Raw genomic sequence first — 20,476 nt, forward strand, 5'->3', positions numbered from 1 at the left:
TGAGTATTTAATTAGACATGTAAGGCATCTTGCACAGAAGTGTTATCATTTAAGCTGCTTGGAACCCCATCAAAGGAGGAAAGAAGTATTCGGCCTCGATTCTTTCCCCCATTCTCTGACTTCCTGTAGGCTAATCTGTCGCAAATGATAGTAAAACTTGAAAGACTCGTTATCGCCTCATTCACTTGCCAGAGCAAGGAAGGACCATCAATTTCCCTGGCGCTACAGCAGATGATAGCATTTGCTTTTGCTCTGAAAAATAGTTCTGTAGCTGTTCCTTCCTACATTCCCCCTCCACGTCACCACTGTTTCATTTTATAGCCAATGTGGCATAGTAGGTAGAGCAGTCTATATCTCAACCTTAGCCCCCCCCCAATGTTCTTAAACTACAACTCCCATCATCCCTGACCACTGCCCATGCTGGCTAGGAATGATGGGAATTGTAGCCCAACAGCGTCAAGGGACCCATGCTTGAGAAAGGCTGGGTGAGAGTGTCAGACTAGAACCCAAAAGGCCAGACTTCAAATCCCCACTCAGCCATGAAGCTCACTGGGTGACCTTGGGCCAGTCGCTTCCTCTCACCTTCACCTACCTCACAGGGTTGTTGTGGGGATGAAATGAGCAGGGGAAGAACTGTGTACAACACCTTGGGCTCCTTGGATAAAAAGGCGGGATTTAAATGCAGTCAATAAATCCATGTAGCACTGCCCTGGGCAATGGTGTCTTGTGCACGTTGCAACTGGTAGGATGGAAGGCAGGGAGCCCAACTGTAGGGGGCGCCAGAGCCAATGGCAAGCAGAGTCAACTGAGTCTAGTTTTGTCCCTGTTCTCTGGCCTGATGGGTTGTGCAAAAGCATCATTGAGACCGAAGAGGAAGCTTGCAGGCAGGAGTGACACCCCTGGCCAGGTTGCAAATAAGAAGGCAAATGTGCCTGGAATTTTGGGGTTGGTGGGGCAGCTCCCCATTTGCCCTGTAGGGCAGGTCTGTAAGTGGAGAACGGGGGCCCCTGACATCTGAAGACCTCTTTCCTTCTGTTTTGCATTCTCACTCTAAAGCGCACCGTTAATCTGGCTTTCAAGCTGGCAACGCCAGGCAGGTATTTTAATTAAAATATATTTTTAAAGGCTAATAGTGGCTTATGTTATCTATTATGCTGATGGATTACGATGATCCTGTCGTGGGGAGCAGGCTCCTTAAAGCCGACGACGGCTGCCTCCTTATTTTCTACGTATCGCTTCCCAAGCGGAATCTGTGATACTTTTGCAGAAGCACAAAGAGCTCACCGACGACGACGGACGCATGAGGGGGAGAAGGGAAATTGAGTCTGGGCCAGCTCCCTAGCAGAAGCGACCGTGGTCTGGCCTTCAAAGTGGGCCGTAATATATGCCACATGAAAAATAGCACTTAGCCAGCAAAATCATGACTCGCTTCTTAATGAGACGGGAGGAATTCTCTTTGTTCGGCCTGGTTTTCTTCGTGAGGCCGCTCTTCTCGCTGCCTGGCAGTTCAGCAGCCCTGCTCACGAGGAATACAACGCATGGAAGTAACCAAAGGAGTAATAGTACAGTGGTACCTCTGGTTGCGTACTTAATTCATTCAGGAGGTCCGTTCTTAACCTGAAACTGTTCTTAACCTGAAGCACCACTTTAGCTAATGGGGCCTCCCGCTGCTGCCGCGCAATTTCTGTTCTCATCCTGAAGCAAAGTTCTTAACCTGAGGTATTATTTCTCGGTTAGCGGAGTCTGTAACCTGAAGCGTATGTAACCCGAGGTACCAGTGTACGTGGAACAGCAACGGAGCAAGAGCGTGTGGGCACACCTGTGGAAAGAGCTTGCCCTCGCAGCCTCTGCCTTTCCCCACCCTTCCCTCTATCCTCTTATCTCTTCCCTACCCTGCTGACACACACACACATCAGAACATAATACAGTGGTGCCTCGGGTTAAGTACTTAATTCGTTCCAGAGGTCTGTTCTTAACCTGAAACTGTTCTTAACCTGAAGCACCACTTTAGCTAATGGGGCCTCCTGCTGCCGCTGCACTGCCGGAGCACGATTTCTGTTCTCATCCTGAAGCAAAGTTCTTAACCCGAGGTAATATTTCCGGGTTAGCAGAGTCTGTAACCTGAAGCGTATGTAACCTGAAGCGTATGTAACCCGAGGTACCACTGTACGAGCCCTCTGGATCAGGCCAATGGCCCCTCTGGTCCAGCAACCTGTTCTCACACTGTCCGACCAGATCCCTGTGGGAAACCCGCAAGCAGGATTCGAGCACAAGAGCCCTCTGCCCTCCCATGGAAGCAGGGCGTAGCCATTGTGGCTAGTTGCCCTCGATAGCCCTCTCCTGCCCGAATTTGTCCAGTCATCTTTTAAAGTCATCTAGGTTTGGTGGCCATCTCTGCCTCTCCTGTAGGAGGGAGTTCCATAGTTCAACTAGGCGCTGCACAAAGAAGTCCTTGCATTTATCTGCCCCGAATCATCTAACATTCAGCTTCATTGGATGTCCATGAATGTTCCGAGACAGGGAGAAAAAACATTCTTCTGTCAACTTTCTCCATGTCGTGCATAATTTTGCCTTCCTGCATTGTCAACACATTTTAAACTGTAAGCTCCTGCAGGCAAAGCCTTGCCTTCCTGTTTGTGTCATCCTGCAGAGAACAATATGAATTGGTGGCTCTATCCAAATCAAGTGGGAGGCTTTGCTCAGGGGGTGGGGCGGGGCCGGGCCCTACTATTGGGCAGAGTGAGCTGGCTGCCTCAGGTGGCAGAGTCTAGGAAGCGGCTGTGAGGTGTTGGAGACCAGAGGTGTCTGTGCCACACAAGGACTGAACCTTCACCTCCTGAACTAGCCTGCTGCTCTCAGGTGCAATGGGAGATTTATTTCTTTATCCAGTTTATGTGCCTCCCTCCCTCCAAAAGGAGTCCAGGGTGGGACCATCTCCAGCAGTGATTCAACAGCCAGTCTAGTCAGCTTCTGAACATGGAAAGGTGAGGGACGCCATCTTGGTTTTTGCGGGAGCCCCCAAAGAGGGCACAGATTCATATAACATTTCCCTGGGCTGATTTATATGCATAGATGCATGTTTAGAAAGCTTGGGTGAAATTCAGTATGGCATCATGGAATCATTCCATCAATTTCTGCTTGCCAAACAGAATGATCTCCCCTGCGTGCTGTTCTGGGGGTTCTCCTGGCACTCCAGAGCAGTATTGGGGGGTTGTGAATGAGGGGAGCAGAGGGAATCCCTGTTGCATTAGCAGCATCCATGCTCTGGCTTCTGATGGTGCTCCGGATTAGTTGAATCTAGCCCTATTACTATAAACAAACAAATAAATAAAATACACTGCATCTCACCAAAGTGGGGGTGCCTGCGACCCACTTAGCTGTTTGCCAGCCCTTACTCTCTTTTCTTAGGGTTCTTTTTGCTGAAACAGGACGTGGGACCAGGCAGCCCTACAAACAGAGGTCCTCTGCAAAGATGGCCACCCTACCTCAAGCTGCAAAATACATTAGGGCAGTCCTCTCCTCTAAGGAACGCGGTAAGCACTGCAAACTTCTCACGATCAGGGTGAGGGGCAGAGAGCTCAATGGAGCTATGCAAGATGTCTGGGGTGTCTGCTTGTGTGGTTTAAGCTGTGAGCCTCCACCCACGCTCAGCCCATAAACTTGTAAATAAATGCAAATATTGCCAGAGATTAGCCAGTCTGCAGTGAGTGCATTCTGCAAGAAACTGAACCCTGGTAATACAGCACTGGAATCCCTGGGCCATTGCTTGCTGGGGGTCTTGAGCCATGCATCGTGATAGATCAATAAAACCCAAGGTTCCTGCACACAGAAAGTTACCCCATAGGCCACAGAACTTGGAGGCGCAGTCGTAGAAGCCCAGGTTTGGGGGGGGGGGATTTGTTTTGTTCTCTTTCTACCCGCTTTCCGGAAAACCAAGTCCTTTGGGGCCTGATTCACTGGCTGTTCATCCAGACACTATGAAATGAACCTGTGCCGACAGGCCTTTTTCTTACGGCATCCTGAAGTCACCTTTTTATTGTTCCCCATCACTTGTTTGTTGTGGTTACTCATTTCATGAGCGGCAAGGCTGTGATAACTGAGAATGTATGACGCACAAACGTTGCCTCCCGAAGAAACCTAATCGTTGCCACCCATCCAGTAGGCAGCGTTTTGTAAGGCAGTTTTTATCGTAGATACAAGGGATTCATCTCTTTATGTAGGCCATATCATCAAAAGCATTTTTTCCTCCTTGCTTTCCCTGATCTTCCTCTGCTACTGTTCCCCAAACCGTTCCATTTATAAGTATTTTTAAAACCACCTAATATTTTAATACCTCCAAATCACCATCATCCATTAATAGCCCTATTTACAGTTGACGCATTGAAATTAATAGACATGGCTAGTTTACATCCATTAATTTCAGTGAGATGCAACATATTATTATTTTCTTTATTTATATTTGTTTGTTTGTTTGTTTGTTTGTTTCCAACATGAGGTCCTGGGGCAATTTAAGAACACAGTATTAAAAACAGTTTAAAACAAATTACTGTTACAAGAAGAGGCAGAGGGCCATAAAAACAGCCTGCAGACAAAAAAACCAGCAAAACGTTATTATAAACACAGAGATTCGGTAGTAGCAAGGTCTGATCTTATGGGTCATGGAGCCTGCACAAAAAGGGATGTCTTTACAAGACCTCTGAAACAACTGATGGATGATGTTTCACAGAAGGCAGAGGGAACAGCATCCTAGAATGCCACCCAGGCAACAGCAGAAAACATCCATTTTCAGGGCACTACCCTGATGTTTATAAAAATATCTGTATACTGTTGCGTCATTAAAAATATATATCAAACTGGTTTACAGCAATAAAAACTTAAAACCGTACAATACAAATTCATATTAAAAGACTAAGAGCAGACATCAGTTAACCACTGTGGGCAATGCGTTCTTAATTGCCTGGCAGAACAGTAAAGTTTTCAGCGGGTGTTTAAATGCGGGTCCTTGCTGAATCTCTAGTGGCAGAGAGTTCCATAGGGCTGGGCCAATGACATCAAAGGCTTGGTTCCTTTTCGTTGTCAAATGAGCCTTTCTAACTCAGAGGACGCCCAGCGACGCTCTTGCAGATTATCTGAATGCTCGAGCGACGATAGAAGGGTTCAAGCGATCCGTGAGGTTCCGCGGAACCACGTTGTGAATTAATTCAAGAAGCTTGAACCTGGCTCAGCAGCAAGTGGGCTTTGTAAAGGTATAGAGTGCTATGAGCAAAAATTCCTCCCAGAGGTGATCTAAGTCCATCAGGGAACAACAGTGTCACATCAGGGCCAACCCATTCCTGGGACAGATGCCGAGAAGAATGACTACCTGAGGATTTTGTGGCCAGACGCCAACCCCCTCTGTAATTCAGGCCACAAATCCACCAGTTATATAGACCCCATTCCTGTGGTCTTGTGGGGCCACAAGAATCTGCCTTATCCTGAGTCATAGGTTGGTTGATTTGACTCAGGGTTGCCTACAGGAACTTCAGCATCTCTCCAGGGGTTCAGGCAAGGGACCATCCTAGCCCTACCTGGAGATGTTGCCGGTGATTGAACCTAGGACTTTATGCATGTGCAGCAGATTCTCTGCCACTGAGCTATACAGCTATACAGCTATACAGAAAGAGAGACTGAGGATCTGGCAAGGAGGACGTTTTTCATGTCTCCAGGCTGAAGGTTGTCGCTGGCGGGGTGGAACTCCTTTGTAATAAATGTAAATCTGTCCTTATTCCCTTATGGGGGACACAAGAGCCCTTATAGAGTCCTTTGCAGATTCTCCATTGGTCGGAGAAAATAACAGAGGCTAACCAGAGAATACTGCGAAGCAAAGCAGCTAGTAAGCCTGATCTTTATTGAACTGTTGCAACAGGGTGTGTCCACCCTTATATAGACATTTTAAATTGCCCATCTTAGAGTCCAAGACCACCCCCAGAAACATCATACCTACATCACAGAAGGGGTGTAGCTCAAGACCCCCCCCGATACATCATACCTACATCACAGAAAAGGCGGTCTACAACAGAAATCTGAGTGTGTTGTTTACCTCCTGTCTGGCAGGTTACCTGTTAACGCTTACTTGATTGGATACCCTGGGGAGCCTGGCCAGTCTTTTGTAATGACAAATACTTAGCTTCTGAGCCAGGTCACAGGCTCACCCTATTCATACACAGACATACCCTTAAGACAGGATTTGTGAACAAAAAGACAATGGGGAGGCTCCCCCACCTCCTCCCTCCTTGCAGAGGAAACATTTGAAAATGGTTTCAGGGCGGTCCTCCTGTGCTGCTCCAGACATGTGGTCCACGCATCTATGTATGCGCTTGGTTGGTACAATTATGAACATTTATTATGTATATATAAGACCTTAATTTTTTTATTTCACCTTCCACAAAGGAGCTTTTCTCCAAGGGAAAACAAGGCCCTATTATTATTATTATTGTTGTTGTTGTTGTTGTTGTTGTTGTTCTCCAGCAATGCAAAGGTCCTCAAAAAATAGCACCTGAGCTCCGCCAGAGTGCACACCTTCTCTAGCACCCGCTCCCCGTTGCTGCAACATCTGCTTTGAAACCGCTTGCGTTAAAAAATATAAGCCGTGTGTGTGTGTGTGTTGTGTGCAGGCTGAGTGCTTTGCAGCTCAGCACTTCCAATTATGAAAGAAGCTTCTGCCTCGGGGTCTTCAGGAACAATTCACTACTAGATATCTGGGCTCCAAGTCAAGAACACCAGACAGAGCAGCAGCAGCAGCAGCAGCAGCAGCAGGGGATATAGCAGGACACAGAAACAAACCAGGAAGGAGAAGCCACAGCTCAAAGAGGCCCATGTGGTGTCAGTGAGATGACTCTCTTTTTTAAGGAATGAATGGCAAGGCAGCTGATTCTAAATTTCACAGGCTTGTCTCAGTCATTTGTCAGCACCCCAAAGGTTTACAAGCAGAGATGGAGATAGCTGCTGGGTATATATAGAGGCCTGTGGAGATGTTCAAGTTTCCTTTGGAATGCAAATTGCTGGTGGTTAATTCTTCATTGGAGTTTGAAGGGAGGAGAGAGTTCTGCAAAAGAATAAACCATGTGTGGGGACAAAACACTGACTTGTGATTCAGGAAGCATCAAGGTACTTTACCCGTGACTGGCACACCAGTTCTGGCTGCAACTAACTGTTGTTGTTGTTGTTGTTGTTGTTGTTGTTGTTGTTGTCGTCATCACCATCATCACTATCTATATCCCTCCCTTTCTCCCAAAGGAGGCCAGAGTTGCAAACTGATGCACATTTTTAAAACAAAGCAAAAACATTCCAGAACAGTTAAAATATTCTGGGCAAAGGGAAACCAGTTACAGCGTTCTAAACATATTATGAATGGGGCGGCAGCAGCTCCACCTATTGATTCACCACCATGCAAGATTAGAGACAGTGGAAAGTTCAGCTGTGGTGTGGTGGATGATGTCTGGGCTGAAGACTGGAGAGGTCTAAATCCCTTCTCAGCCACATCGTTTCCTGGGTGATCTTAGGCCGCTTATTTGTCTCTCAGCATTGAGCTACCTTACAGGGTTATTGGGAAGATAAGGGGAAAGACTCTGCTGTACACACCAACCTACTGCTCTCTAGGTCTTTTGGGGAAATACAGTTCCCACAAGCCCCAGCTAGCATGGTTAGGGATGAGGGCACACCGATTGCACATTATCCTGAGCAACGCTCCAATCTTGACAGGAGACATACAATTTTTCTGTGCATACAATTGGGGCGGACAGAGGTGAGTCCTACTGAGCACAGCGGGATTTCCTTCAAAGTAAACATGCGCTGCACTGCACATCGGTTAGATCAGTGCTGGGTGACATTTTTCAGCCTGAGGGTTGGATTCTTTCATGGGTGGCCTTTGTAGGGGAGGGGGGTGTCATGCCAATGGTGGGAGGGGCCAGAGGCAAATGTGGGTGGAGCAAGGGGCACAGCTCTTCCCCTCTGTACAGCAGCTTTCACACGGAGTCTCAGGTTTCTGCAGTGGTGGACCTTGGACTCTCAAATTTCATCAGCGGCCTGTGCAACACTAAATTTGCGCACCCACCACCTCTCTCACTCCAGTCTACAGCATGCTTTTGCTGTCCCCTGTAACTACGCCACCCTAAAACCGCCTTTGGTTTCTGCGCGCGCGCGCACACACACACACACACACACACACACACACACACACACCCCTCCTGCCAGGCTTGCGAGAGGCATTTGATGCAGCTCAACATCATATTCCAGCCAGGCAAAAGTACTTGAGGTGGGGACGGGGGCAAGGCCAGCGAGAGGTGTGGCTGGGGGTGTCCTGAGGAGAGTCCCAAGGGCCAGATGGCAGTGCCTGGAGGGCCACATTTGCCCCCTGTCTGGCCTCAAGTTCCTCACCCCCTGAGTCAGATCAGTGGATTAAAAACCTATGCAATTCATTTAAGGAAACCTCACAGGGTTGTCGTGAGGATAAAATGGGGACGAAGAGAACCATGTACACTACCTCAAGCTCCTTGGAGGAAGGAAGGTGGGCTAGAAATGCAATAAAGTCCCCATAGGATACTCAAGTATTCTGTGGGCTAGATGGGAAGATTAAAAACAATTTTGGAACACATACAAGGCCTCCAATGGCCTGAAGAACCCACTTACAGTTCTGTTGTGCTCTCTCTCGCACACTTTATTAACGTGACAACATTCAAATATGGCACAGTCACTTCTAGAAAGGCCCAGGGGTGCTTTTTGGCCTAAGGTGTTCATCCACCATTTTAAAAAAACACCCTATTATAAACGGATGAAAAATTCATATTGTTCTCACATGGGGAGAGCTTGAAAAATTGCTGGACGGCAAGGAAAAGGAAATTGTTTTGTCTGCTTTTATTGCCGCGCAGAACTGTCTCCTCAGAACACAAACGGGCTCTCCCACTGGAGACAGAGAGTTCCTGGAGGCACAGAGGCAAAGGCAAGTCACTTGCAACGTGATCCCTGGAGAGATGGAGAGGGCAGGGATTTTAACCGCTTTCGCAACTTCTCTGTAGCTTCAGTTGGTCAAAAGACCCCACAAACGCTGTCAGGTCAAGACATCTTTGTTGTGGAGGAAAAGAAAAGAACAAATGGGATTTCAGCTTGCTAATTCTCACAGAACCGCATCTACTCTTCTTTCAAGAAGGGTGTGCGCAGAATTTTTTTTTCCACCTGCAGTTACTGAAAGGAAGATCTAACACTAATTGAAAAGTAGGTCGGAAGGAAATAAAGGCTGAGAGAAAAACAGCCTACAGGTTGTTCCTAAAAATGAATCAGTGAGAGAAGAATAGGCTGCCTTTCTCTCTGTCGCCCCCACTGGTACAGGTAACTTATTACAAGTATTGTTACTTTACTTCCAGTGCCATGAAGGGTTCCTTACCCCAAACATTTGAGCTCTCATTTTGCTCAAACACTGGAATTCCTTCCCTGAGAAGATTTGCCTGGAGCCATTATTGCCATCTTAGAGGCACCAAGCTAAGTCTGTCCTGTTCTCCTGACCTTTTAATAGCAACTGAAGAAAAGGAGAAGATGGTAACTGTTTGTGTCCAGAACTGCCGAGTCGCTGGTTTGGCTTAGGCAGCCAAGAGGCTACTGGCTCCTCCCGGCTCTGGGTCGCTCTCATCGCCAGGCTTGCTTTTCATAACAAACCCATTAAAAAGCTTTTTTTTTAAAAAAAGAAGTAACGAATTCCACACCTGCTGTGCAAGTGAATGATTCACCCAAGCCCTTTTAGCTGGCGAATGTCAGATACTTCGTGACTATTTACGGTGTGTTCTTTGGGCGTCATTTATGGAAAGATTATTTCTATCTGACAGATGAGACAAAAGATATGAAGAGGGCATCAGGCACCACAACCCCAGATGAACCCGTGGTGCTTGTTGAGAGACACACAGAAAAAGTCCAGGGCTATATGTAAAAGCTCTGGAACACCCCCCCCCCCAAAGAAATCCTGGGAATTGTAATTTATCCCTCCAGAACTATTATTCCCACGGCCCTTAGCAAAGTAAAGTCCCCAGGGTTATTGGGATGTGTGTGTGTGTGTGTGTGATTTAAATTTGTGGTGTGAACCATTGAGAGGGATTAATGGTTAAACCACTTTGGAAGGAGAACAGGTGCCTCGTGAAAACTCTCAGCACCCTTAAAAAAATAACCATAGCTCCCAGAATTATTTGTGGGAAGCAGTGACTGTTTAAAGCAGTATCATAGCACTTTACATTCATGGTGTGAATGCGGCCCTCGTCTTTCTTCAGTCTGATCTATACCATGCCTGAACTTTGCTTTGGACCCAACTTGAGTGTTGCATCACCTCACACCAGATCCTGACAGGAGAATTCTGGACCAAGTTGCAGATGGCGGTTATATTTTGCTCCCACCAGACTCCAGAGGTATTGCATTACAAAATCAGTATTTAGTCTGGGAAATGATATGCAAGGAAATAACTGCCTATGATAACGGAGGAGGAGGAGGAATATGTTTCAAATGAATTTATACATAGGATTTGGCAGCTCTGAACCTGTTGGAGCTCTCCTTGCACTGGTCTGCCTTTTCTTTCAAGGAATCACTTGCGTTCAAGACTCTCATGCGTTCTTGCTGATAAAAAAAAATAAATGACTAATTGCTTGCACTTCAAATTACACCCCAGCATTGCTTTTACACATCGCTGATAGCTCTTCTCCATCTTCCCCTTGCTCTGCTCATCAGACATGTGTTAGGAAAACACAGTTGCTCTGAAGCTGGTTATCAGAGATACCTGCCCAGCTGCAGTGTGTGATCCTGCCTTAATGCCCATGCGCTGGATGCTACCTTAGTGCTCCTGCACATGCACTGACAATGGAGACAAAGTGTTGGCTCCAATGCTTGTCCTACTCCCTAGGAGACCTATTGAAATTAATGGACACTTCAGTGAGTCGACTGTATTTATTGCATTATTTCTTCATGTGTCTCATCCACAAGAGGTCTGGAGGGTGGCAACGTGAAAATAGGCCTTTTCTGCAGTGGCTCCCCATTTGTGGACTGCTCTCCCCAGGGAGGTTCGACTGGCGCCTTCACTGTACACCTTTAGGTGCCAGGCAAAAACGTTCCTCTTCGACCAGGGCTTTGGCTGATTTACATCTGATGCCCTTTTAAATGTGTTGTGGGAGGCGGTTATTGGTTTGTTGTTCTTACTTCTATTATGTATCTTGTGGTTTTTATATTGTGATTTTATGAAGTGAACCATCCTGAGATCTGTGGGTATAGGGCAGTTTACTTACTTACTTCATGCATCCCACTTTTTTCCTCTAAGGGGCTCAAGGGGGCATCCATTGTTCTCCCCCTCCTCATTTAATCCCCACAGCAACTCTGTGAGGGAGGCTGGGATGAGAGGCAGTGGGCGGCCCCCAATGACACCCAGTGAAGTTCATGGCTGAGGGAGCATTTGAACCCTGGTCTCCTAGCTCCTAATCTGACACGCTAACCTCTACAAACTTAAGGAAAATCAACTTTGTGAAACAATCCCTGAAGCAAAACACAGCCAATTTTGCAGTGCAGTACTCCAGCCAAGTAGTGTGTACTAGCATTAAATGTGGGTGGGTCTGCCTGGAATCAAACTTAGTTGCATGCCACGCCATGCATTTAAAGCACTTTTATATACAGCGGTGCCTCGGGTTACAGACACTTCAGGTTACAGACGCTTCAGGTTACAGACTCCACTAACCCAGAAATAGTACCTCGGGTTAAGAACTTTGCTTCAGGATGAGAACAGAAATCATGTGGCGGCAGCAGGAGGCCCCATTAGCTAAAGTGGTACCTCAGGTTAAGAACGGTTTCAGGTTAAGAACAGACCTCCAAAACAAATTAAGTTCTTAACCCGAGGTACCACTGTACCACTATTAACAGTCATGGCTGTCCTACCCCAAAACCCAGGGAACTGTAGTTTGTTAAGCGAGTCCCCATGTTTGTTAAAGTGGTATAAAGGTGCTTTGCATGTATGGTGTGAATGAGACCTAAGAGTCTGCGTACATCTGCATGTCCCTAGAAGAGCCACCTCTGCTGACAGCAGCCTTCTAAAGACCATAACTAACTGACTTAACAAAGAAGAGAAGTAATCTGAATATAATAGAAAATGAAAACCTTCTAGTGAGAGCTAAAGCTGGGATTTTTTAAAGCACCTAAGCCACTCAGAAGCACAAATCCCATTTACTTTGCACGGCACGTACATGTCAAACAGGGAAGGCCTGAATGTGCAAGTGTACATTTTGTTTGCTTCAGTCGGTCTGAGTGCAGCCCTCTTCCAACCAAATGCGACTGTATTTATAAATAGGGTTGTTGTCTGATCTCAAAAATCTGTGTTGCTTGAGTTTTAATTGATTATATCTGCATACATTTGCATATTAATAGAACGAACAGGCCTTCTTGCCACAAAACGCTGCAGTGTCCCCTTTTCAAGTTACTTCCTTTCATCCTATTCCAGTTTTCCTGTTCTGCTCTAGAAGGGCGTGTCGAAATTTTTCCAAATTCCAAAAATGAGAGGTGCTAAAAAGTTGTAACATGACTTGAGAATTCAGAAAGGTATTTTGGTTAAATAAATACAATTTAGTTTTGCTTGGTAAGTAAAATGTGTTTAAAGTTGTATCTACTATACAGCATCAATTCCGTCAGTCAAGACATCATCTTAGAAGAAGCATCCCTTTCTGTGTGAAAAGCAGGAATGCAGACACTCCCAAGAGCCCCTATTTTCCAGGGACATCCCAGATTTACACAAGCCATTCTGGTTTCCAATTTGATCCTGGAATGTCCCGCTTTTCCTTAGGACATCCCTATTTTCATCAGACAAATGTTGGAGGGTATGGAGTTATGCAACAGCCGAGCCATCTGAAAGCAGCCCTGTATAGGGGAGTGGGTTTTTAAAAAAATGTTTAATGTATTATTATGTTTTTAGATATGTTGGAAGCTGCCCAAAGTGGCTGGGGCAACCCAGTCATATGGCTGGGGTATAAATGTTGTTCTTCTTCTTGTTATTATGGGATAGGACGTCCCTATTTTCGTTGGAGAAATGTTGGAAAGTATGGGAATGCCTCTCCTAAGATGGCTCCTGCCTGCCGTGTTTGTTGTGAGAGCTCATATTGAAAATACGGTTACAAAAGCCGTGGCAAGAGTGCATGGAGTCTCAGGTGCCTACACAGGGTCTGTGTCCCTTTGGAAAATAGAGGACACAGTGGAGACAGCAATAGCTTTAAGAAATAGTGTTTATTCACCTATTTACACCCTCAGTCTGCATGGAGGGAGTCCAGATCTTACGGCACGGCCCAAAGTATTGCAGGCAGCCTTTTCTGCTCCCTTGCCAAGAGAAATCTCCCCCCTTTCTTCTTCCCAGTGTTATAAGAAAAAACTGCTCCCTTTCCCTTATGGGGTATTCCAGAGCCCGTATAGAGGCTTTGACGGTTCACTATTGGTTGGAGGAAATAACAAGGGCCAACCAGAGTACATTTGGGAAGCAAAGCGGCTAGTAAGCCTGATCTTTATTAAAGGAAAATAAACTGAATGCAACAGGGTCCCCACTCACCACACGCAGGAGGGACAATGGCGCGCAAGCCCATATATAGACTCTTGAAATTGCCCAACCTGTAGCCGAAGACCCCCCCCCCCAAAAAATCATACATACATCACAGAAGGAGGCGGTCTACAGCAGAAATCCTTTCTGCCAGGATACCTGATAATGGTCACTGATTGCATTACCTGAGCAGCCTGGCCATTCTTTTGTGATGGTTAATACGTTAGTTCCTGAATCCAGGTCACAGGCTCACCCTATTCATACACAAATAGGCCCTTAGAACAGGATTTGCAAGCAAACAGACAATGGCAAAGCTTTCTCCATTTGCCTCCCTTACTGCAGAGGAATATCTGAGGTCATTGGGAGAGTCAAAATGGCTTCAGGATTGCTCTCCCATACTATTTCAGACACATGGTTCATATATTTAGATATGTGTACATTTATTAATATTTATTCTATATTTGAGACCTTAACATTCTTATAACACCAGAAGACCCTTGCCCTCTCCCAGAGCAGTTAGCCTGGCAGCCTTCCAAATCTCCAATCTCTGGTCACACCTGGGCAAGAAGTTACCTTTGTGTTGTTGACTACCCTGAATGGTTTTCTACTGTAATGCGAACAGGTCCGCTCTTCCCTAAGCCAGCCAGGCTGGTTTGCGTAAGGCAGCCCAGGAATTCCCTGCAGTTCATGTTTTAATCCATTCCCCAATGAATCCAAACCCTGGAGTTTGTTCATTTCTAGGGTTTGCCCTGAATCTCTAACAATACTTTTTTAAAAAAAGAAAGAAAAAAAGAAACCGGAGTTGAGAGATCTTTTAAAATTGATTAATAGGGTTTTAACTGATTAATGGAACCAATTCATCAGCTAAACGTTGCTGCCTTGTTCACGAGCTATGAGTGGAATTCAGTGTTGCACTAAAGAGATTGTTTCATCAGCACAAGAATTGGTGCTTGCAACTGAACAACCTTCCTTCTCTGTGTCCCCTCCAGAGCAGTTTTGGGGGGCCCGTGTGGGGAGGAGAGGCAGGAACGCCCCACTGGGCTGGTGGGAGTCCTTGCGCTGTAGCTGAATCTGACCCTGTGCATCCAGAATATATGTAGCAAGTGACAAGCCTTATTTGGGGCAGTATTCTGATGTGGGCGACTTTTTTTATGGCTCCCACCTCTGCACATAATTTTGTCAGCTTTTAAAAACAGTTTGTTATAAATAAATGTTGTGCCATCTGAGGGTTTATGGCAAAGAAAAATGAACTGATCAGAACACAGTTATTTCCCCAAACTGACTTTTCGTATGTAAACCTAGAGGGACTTTTGTTTAAGCAAGGTAAGAGTTTTGAGGGAATTAGCTGGGGACTATTAAACTGCACATTCAGCCGTAACTCCTTTAATGATGTTTTCTGATTGATAACACTAATATAATTAATATTCCTTGCCAAGAGGAAAGATAAGTACTTTAGAGAAAATTTGAGAACCGATCTAGGAGAAAGGCTTCATTTGTTTTTATAGTCTTTTGTCATAATGTTCTTTTTATTTGAAAAGTATGATGAACCTCTCTCTCCAGCTGAAGTTCCTGGCACTGCAACAAAGAGATTGGGGAGGTGCAAGCAAGGCTTTCGCTGCGACAGCTTGTTTCCAATTCAGTCCTCTAATATCTTGATAATATTTATCATTTATAAAGCTGAAATATACTCGAGAGTCGAGAGTGGATTTCATGCTCTTTATTCAGCTCATAGTGGTGAGGAGGAATGGGAGTTCCCCCAGAATGTCTGCTTTATATACATTATTTACACAATGGGCCCCAAATGATTGGCTAATTCCGGGATTCACCTGTAGGCCAATCAGGTTGTGGATTCACTTCCACGTGGAGCTGGATTGGGTGGTTCCTGTGGACCAATCAGACTGCTTTATTCTGGACCCTATTGTTCTAGGACCAATCAGACTGCTTTATTCTGAATCCTATTGTTCTAGGACCAATCAGACTGTTGCATTCTGAATCCTATTGTTCTAGGACCAATCAGAGCACCTGCTTTGCATGTAGGATGTCCCAGGTTCAGTCCCTAATGGTATCTCCATCTTCTAGTAGCAAAATGGAACTTCACCTCCCTCTCCCTTCCAACTCAACAATTCTATGATTTCTCTGCACACCCCCTACATCTATTCTGGGGTTTCCCCAACCCTTATAGGAATTTTTCTTTATTAGCTATTTTAGAATGGGACCCCCAACATGCTCCCACAGGGATCCTGCTACCCTCCTTAAAGCTACAAACCTGGAATTAATTGGAGTCTCCTAACCTTCTGAACAGGGACGCGGGTGGCGCTGTGGGTAAAACCTCAGCGCCTAGGACTTGCCAATCGCATGGTCGGCGGTTCGAATCCCCGCGGCGGGGTGCGCTCCCATCGTTCGGTCCCAGCGCCTGCCAACCTAGCAGTTCGAAAGCACCCCCGGGTGCAAGTAGATAAATAGGGACCGCTTACCAGCGGGAAGGTAAACGGCGTTCCGTGTGCTGCGCTGGCTCGCCAGATGCAGCTTGTCACGCTGGCCACGTGACCCGGAAGTGTCTGCGGACAGCGCTGGCTCCCGGCATCTAGAGTGAGATGAGCGCACAACCCTAGAGTCTGTCAAGACTGGCCCGTACGGGCAGGGGTACCTTTACCTTTACCTTTACCCTTCTGAACTAAGCAGTGATGGGTCAGACAAGCTCAAATGATTTTAAAGATTTGTTAAGCTAAAACTGTAATGGAATATAAAGTACAATTCAAATGTTCTTGCATGTCTGAGGCCAAGTCCTTCTTGCTTACTTAGTTCCTCCATTTCAGATATTACTTGCATCTATCTGACCAAAGCCTTGCCCTATTTCCATCCAACTCAGGGTGTCTCTTTCTGATTGGTTCCCAAACCTGCCATTCGTCTCCTCAACACAGTTCATTGCTTATTACAGTCCTGGGCAAGAACATGACTTCATCCTGTCTTGTAATATACATGATCTGGCCTCGTTCCACTATTCTCTCTGAGATAGTCATCACGCTAGAACGCCTTAGCTAAGCAGTTTATTGCTGAAATCTGTAATGTAAGCATATTAGCTATTGAAATCCTGCGTTCATCAGTTTCTACAACTGGAATGTTAGAAAAATGTTTTGCATGTTCTTTGGTATACTTCTGCTTTTGTCCTAAATTCCTATTTGCTTTTAGCTGAAACTTGATGCTAATTTCACGATTCCCTGTCCCCATAATCTTGAACCCTCTTGATTTTCCCTTAATCATAAAATTGTCCATCACCTATATCAGTGTTTCCCAAACTTGAGTCTCCAGCAGTCTTTAGGCTACAAATCTCATCATCCCTGACCACTGGTCTTGCTAACTAGGAATGATGGGAGTTGTAGTCCAAAAACAGCTGGAGATTCAAGCTTGATAAACACTGACCTAGATTAATATGCACATTATTTTTCTCTTACACCGGCTATGGGGCGGGTGTGTGGGGAGACGAGAAGGAAAGAAAGTTCCATTGTGCAAGCCCTTGTGCTAATGGAGCTGCTTGGTTGGATATCGCGCCATGCTTCCTGGTATAAGGCACCCTCTTGTGTCGCTGTCTAAACTCTAAATTATAACTTGTGCAGTGATGACTACAGCTGAGATGGCATGAAGGAGATGAAGCTATTACAGTTTAATTATTAAGGGAGGAAAGGCTACAACACTGGTGTTTTTTTTAATTTAGAAAAAAGGCAAAACAAGGGGGGGCATGACAGAGGAGTATCAAATTATGCATGGTTCAGAGAAAGTGGATAGATCTCATACTATCTATCCCTTTTCCTCAATTTTCCCTTTTTGGACTTGAACTCTACAGCTCCTGGCTCTTAGCCAACCCCTGGGCTCATCCATTACAGAGGAGGCAAGCCACACGTCTTTTGGAGTCTGAGATTTGGCTCAGACTTGTTTTCTCTACATGCTTTACCTTACAAATGTAACTGTGACCACAAGATGAAGCCTGCCTTCAGATTACTGCTGTGAACTGAGTAAGAGGGGAAATAAAGGGGAAATCGCCAGGAAGAATCCCAGTCTGCACAAAGGCATCCTGGATTTCTTAATTAAAAGACTGAAACCATCAACAGCTTCCTACAGGCTGCAAGGGAATGTGCTCTGCTGCTTGCTCACGAGCTGACTGAGGAGGGATCATATTTAATCAATATATCCTCTCCTACCTTCCTAAACATTCCCACATTATTACAAAAAATTTTGGGGGGTTGTCTATTTGGGGCAGGGTAGTTTTAAATTGTTCCTAAGTGTTATGCTAATTTGTATTTTGAATTTGTATTTCAATTTTTGTCTTGTTTTGTATGGCTGATTTAATATTCTACAGCCTTTAAAATAGGTTTGGGGGGGTTATTGTTTTGTTGTTTTGAACTATTTACTGGTGTTTCAACCTTGTATTTTCAACTTGTGAACCACCCTGAGATCTTGTGATGAAGGGCCGTACATAAATCTAAATAAAAATAAATAAAATACTAGAAGCTGGGGGTGACCAAAGACAGATAAAAAGAAACACTTTTTTTTCAGGCAGTACAGAGCTACACTACAGAATTTGCTACCACAAGTTTTAGTGTTGGTCAACAATTGGGTTGGCTTTCAAAGGGGATTATACAAATTCATGGAGGGATAGGGCTATTGGTGGCTACTGGTCATGATGGCTGTGCACCAGCTCCAGCATCAAAGGTGGCATGTCTCCAAACACTGGTTGCTGTGGAACACAAGTGAAACATGTTCCGATTGCTTGCTGCCCATAGGCTTCTGGTTGAGTACTGTAGGAACAGCATTATGGTTGAATGGGCCTTTGGCCAGATACAGGTCTGATCAAAACTCATGGTCTTAATGGAAACAAGTTTTGGAGTCAGTATGCCAGTGAACAGGGATGCGGGTGGCGCTGTGGGTTAAACCACAGAGCCTAGGGCTTGCCGATCAGAAGGTCGGCAGTTCGAATCCCCGCAATGGGGTGAGCCCCCGTTGCTCTGTCCCAGCTCCTGCCAACCTAGCAGTTCGAAAGCACGTCAGAGTGCAAGTAGATAAATAGGTACCGCTGCAGCAGGAAGGTAAACAGCGTTTCCGTGCGCTGCTCTGGTTCGCCAGAAGCGGCTTAGTCATGCTGGCCACATGACCCGGAAGCTGTACGCCGGCTCCCTCGGCCAATAAAGCGAGATGAGCACTGCAACTCCAGAGTCGGTCACGACTGGACCTAATGGTCAGGGGTCCCTTTACCTTTACCTTATGCCAGTGAACATCAGTCACTTGGCGGCAACAGCAGGAAAAGGCAACTGCCTTAAGTCCGGCTTCCTCAGAACATCTAGTCAGTCACTGCAGGAAACAGAATGCTAGGCTAGATGGAACTTGGGTCTGATTTAGTTTGTTCCCTGTTGTCTATAAGATGATCAAATAGAATGTCGTTTGCTTACGACACCAGAAAGCCTTGGCTAGTCAAGGGTAGACAATATTGGGCTAAACAGACAAGCGTTTCATCTGGTGTGCATCATGTGACCTTAGAGTGCCCCATCTTCACTTTGGTTGTAACAGAGATGCAGTGTGCTTAACTGAACCCAGAGGGCAAGTGCAGCAAGCGAGATGGTTCTAGCAGTTAAATATGTTTTTTGTTTCAAATGTTAAGAAACAAGACTGAACGTCACCGAAGGAAAATGACAAACCGATGATGGATTATACAATTTTAATGCTCAAACTCCAGAACTTCCTTCATACAAATAGCCATTACGTACATGAATAGTCCCAGTAAAGTTAAATTTTTCATTGTGCAATTATTCATTTAAGGACCTGCAGGATCAGACATACCATTTCTTTCAGGAAATATTTACCCCACCCACCCACCCACTCCACTTACAAATTCAAGGCCAGGATTCTGCTAGAACTCATGCTGGGGTTTCATTATATACAATTCCCAGTACAGAAAAAGAAGCGGTTTTTAATATCAAATCCGTATCCTTGCCAAGGTGTTTGTTTTCTGCTTAGTGCTCTCTAATTGATAAAAGCATGTGAGCAGATGGTAGACCCAAGAAATCACTGACACACATATCATCTGATACCAAGACAGAAATACGTTATTAAATGCTGGTAAATTTAGCTTACATTTTGCAAGCATAGATGGATGTTCCTGGCTGTTTTCAGAAATACAACGGTTCCCAGTGCAAACAGGAGAGGGATAATGGAACTCCCAACAGCCCAAATTCCACTCCATATGTGACTTTATTTATTCTGCATTGGAGCACTGACTTCTGTTAGCACGAAGCTGACTGAGTGGATGTGGGGAATGGTTTATGCTTCTTTGGGGGAGAAATATGTGGTACAGGTTGTCATGGATGAGGCGATGCAGCCGCTTTTTAAGAAGCCCTTCCCAGATCCAGAGTGTGACAGCTACCACCCGTTTCACAAATATTCCTTTCAGGTGCAATGCTCTTGAGAGGGGGGTGGTTGTCCAACTTGAGATGTGCATGGAGGAAACATTAGCTTGACCCATCTCAACTGGGCTTCAGCAGAAATGCCGAACCTGGTTGATTTTTAGCAGGATCAACAGAGACTGAATGCTGACAAGATGGAAGGGTGGGTGCGTCTTCTGTTTGGGAACTGGGAATGAGCCACCTCTTTGTGATAGGGTTGTAATGGCCTTGAAGCAGGAGGTGCATAGTGTGGTGGCTAGGAGTACTTACCTCCAGCTCTAGCTGAGAAGAAGAAGAAGAGTTTGGATTTGATATCCCGCCTTTCACTCCCTTTAAGGAGTCTCAAAGCGGCTAACATTCTCCTTTCCCTTCCTCCCCCACAGCAAACACTCTGTGAGGTGAGTGGGGCTGAGAGACTTCAAAGAAGTGTGACTGGCCCAAGGTCACCCAGCAGCTGCATGTGGAGGAGCGGAGA

At 45.7% G+C, this 20,476-nt stretch overlaps 1 long non-coding RNA gene across 3 annotated transcripts; it reads left to right on the forward strand.

The window, feature by feature from the left end:
• Positions 1-836: 836 nt before the first annotated feature.
• On the forward strand, positions 837-17,835 carry LOC308464407. Of its 3 annotated transcripts, XR_013980019.1 has the most exons (4): positions 837-1,097; positions 2,890-2,984; positions 3,409-3,533; positions 6,508-7,226. It is a non-coding gene; the product is annotated as an uncharacterized lncRNA (long non-coding RNA). The 3 variants fall into 3 exon arrangements; XR_013980020.1 differs by lacking the exons at positions 837-1,097; positions 6,508-7,226 and adding an exon at positions 17,412-17,835 and having other exon boundaries at positions 2,629-2,984; XR_013980021.1 differs by lacking the exon at positions 837-1,097 and having other exon boundaries at positions 2,629-2,984.
• The last annotated feature ends 2,641 nt before the right edge of the window (positions 17,836-20,476 follow it).

The sequence above is a fragment of the Podarcis pityusensis genome, assembly GCF_964106645.2.
Source record: "Podarcis pityusensis genome assembly, chromosome: 15".
Lineage (NCBI taxonomy): Eukaryota > Metazoa > Chordata > Lepidosauria > Squamata > Lacertidae > Podarcis > Podarcis pityusensis.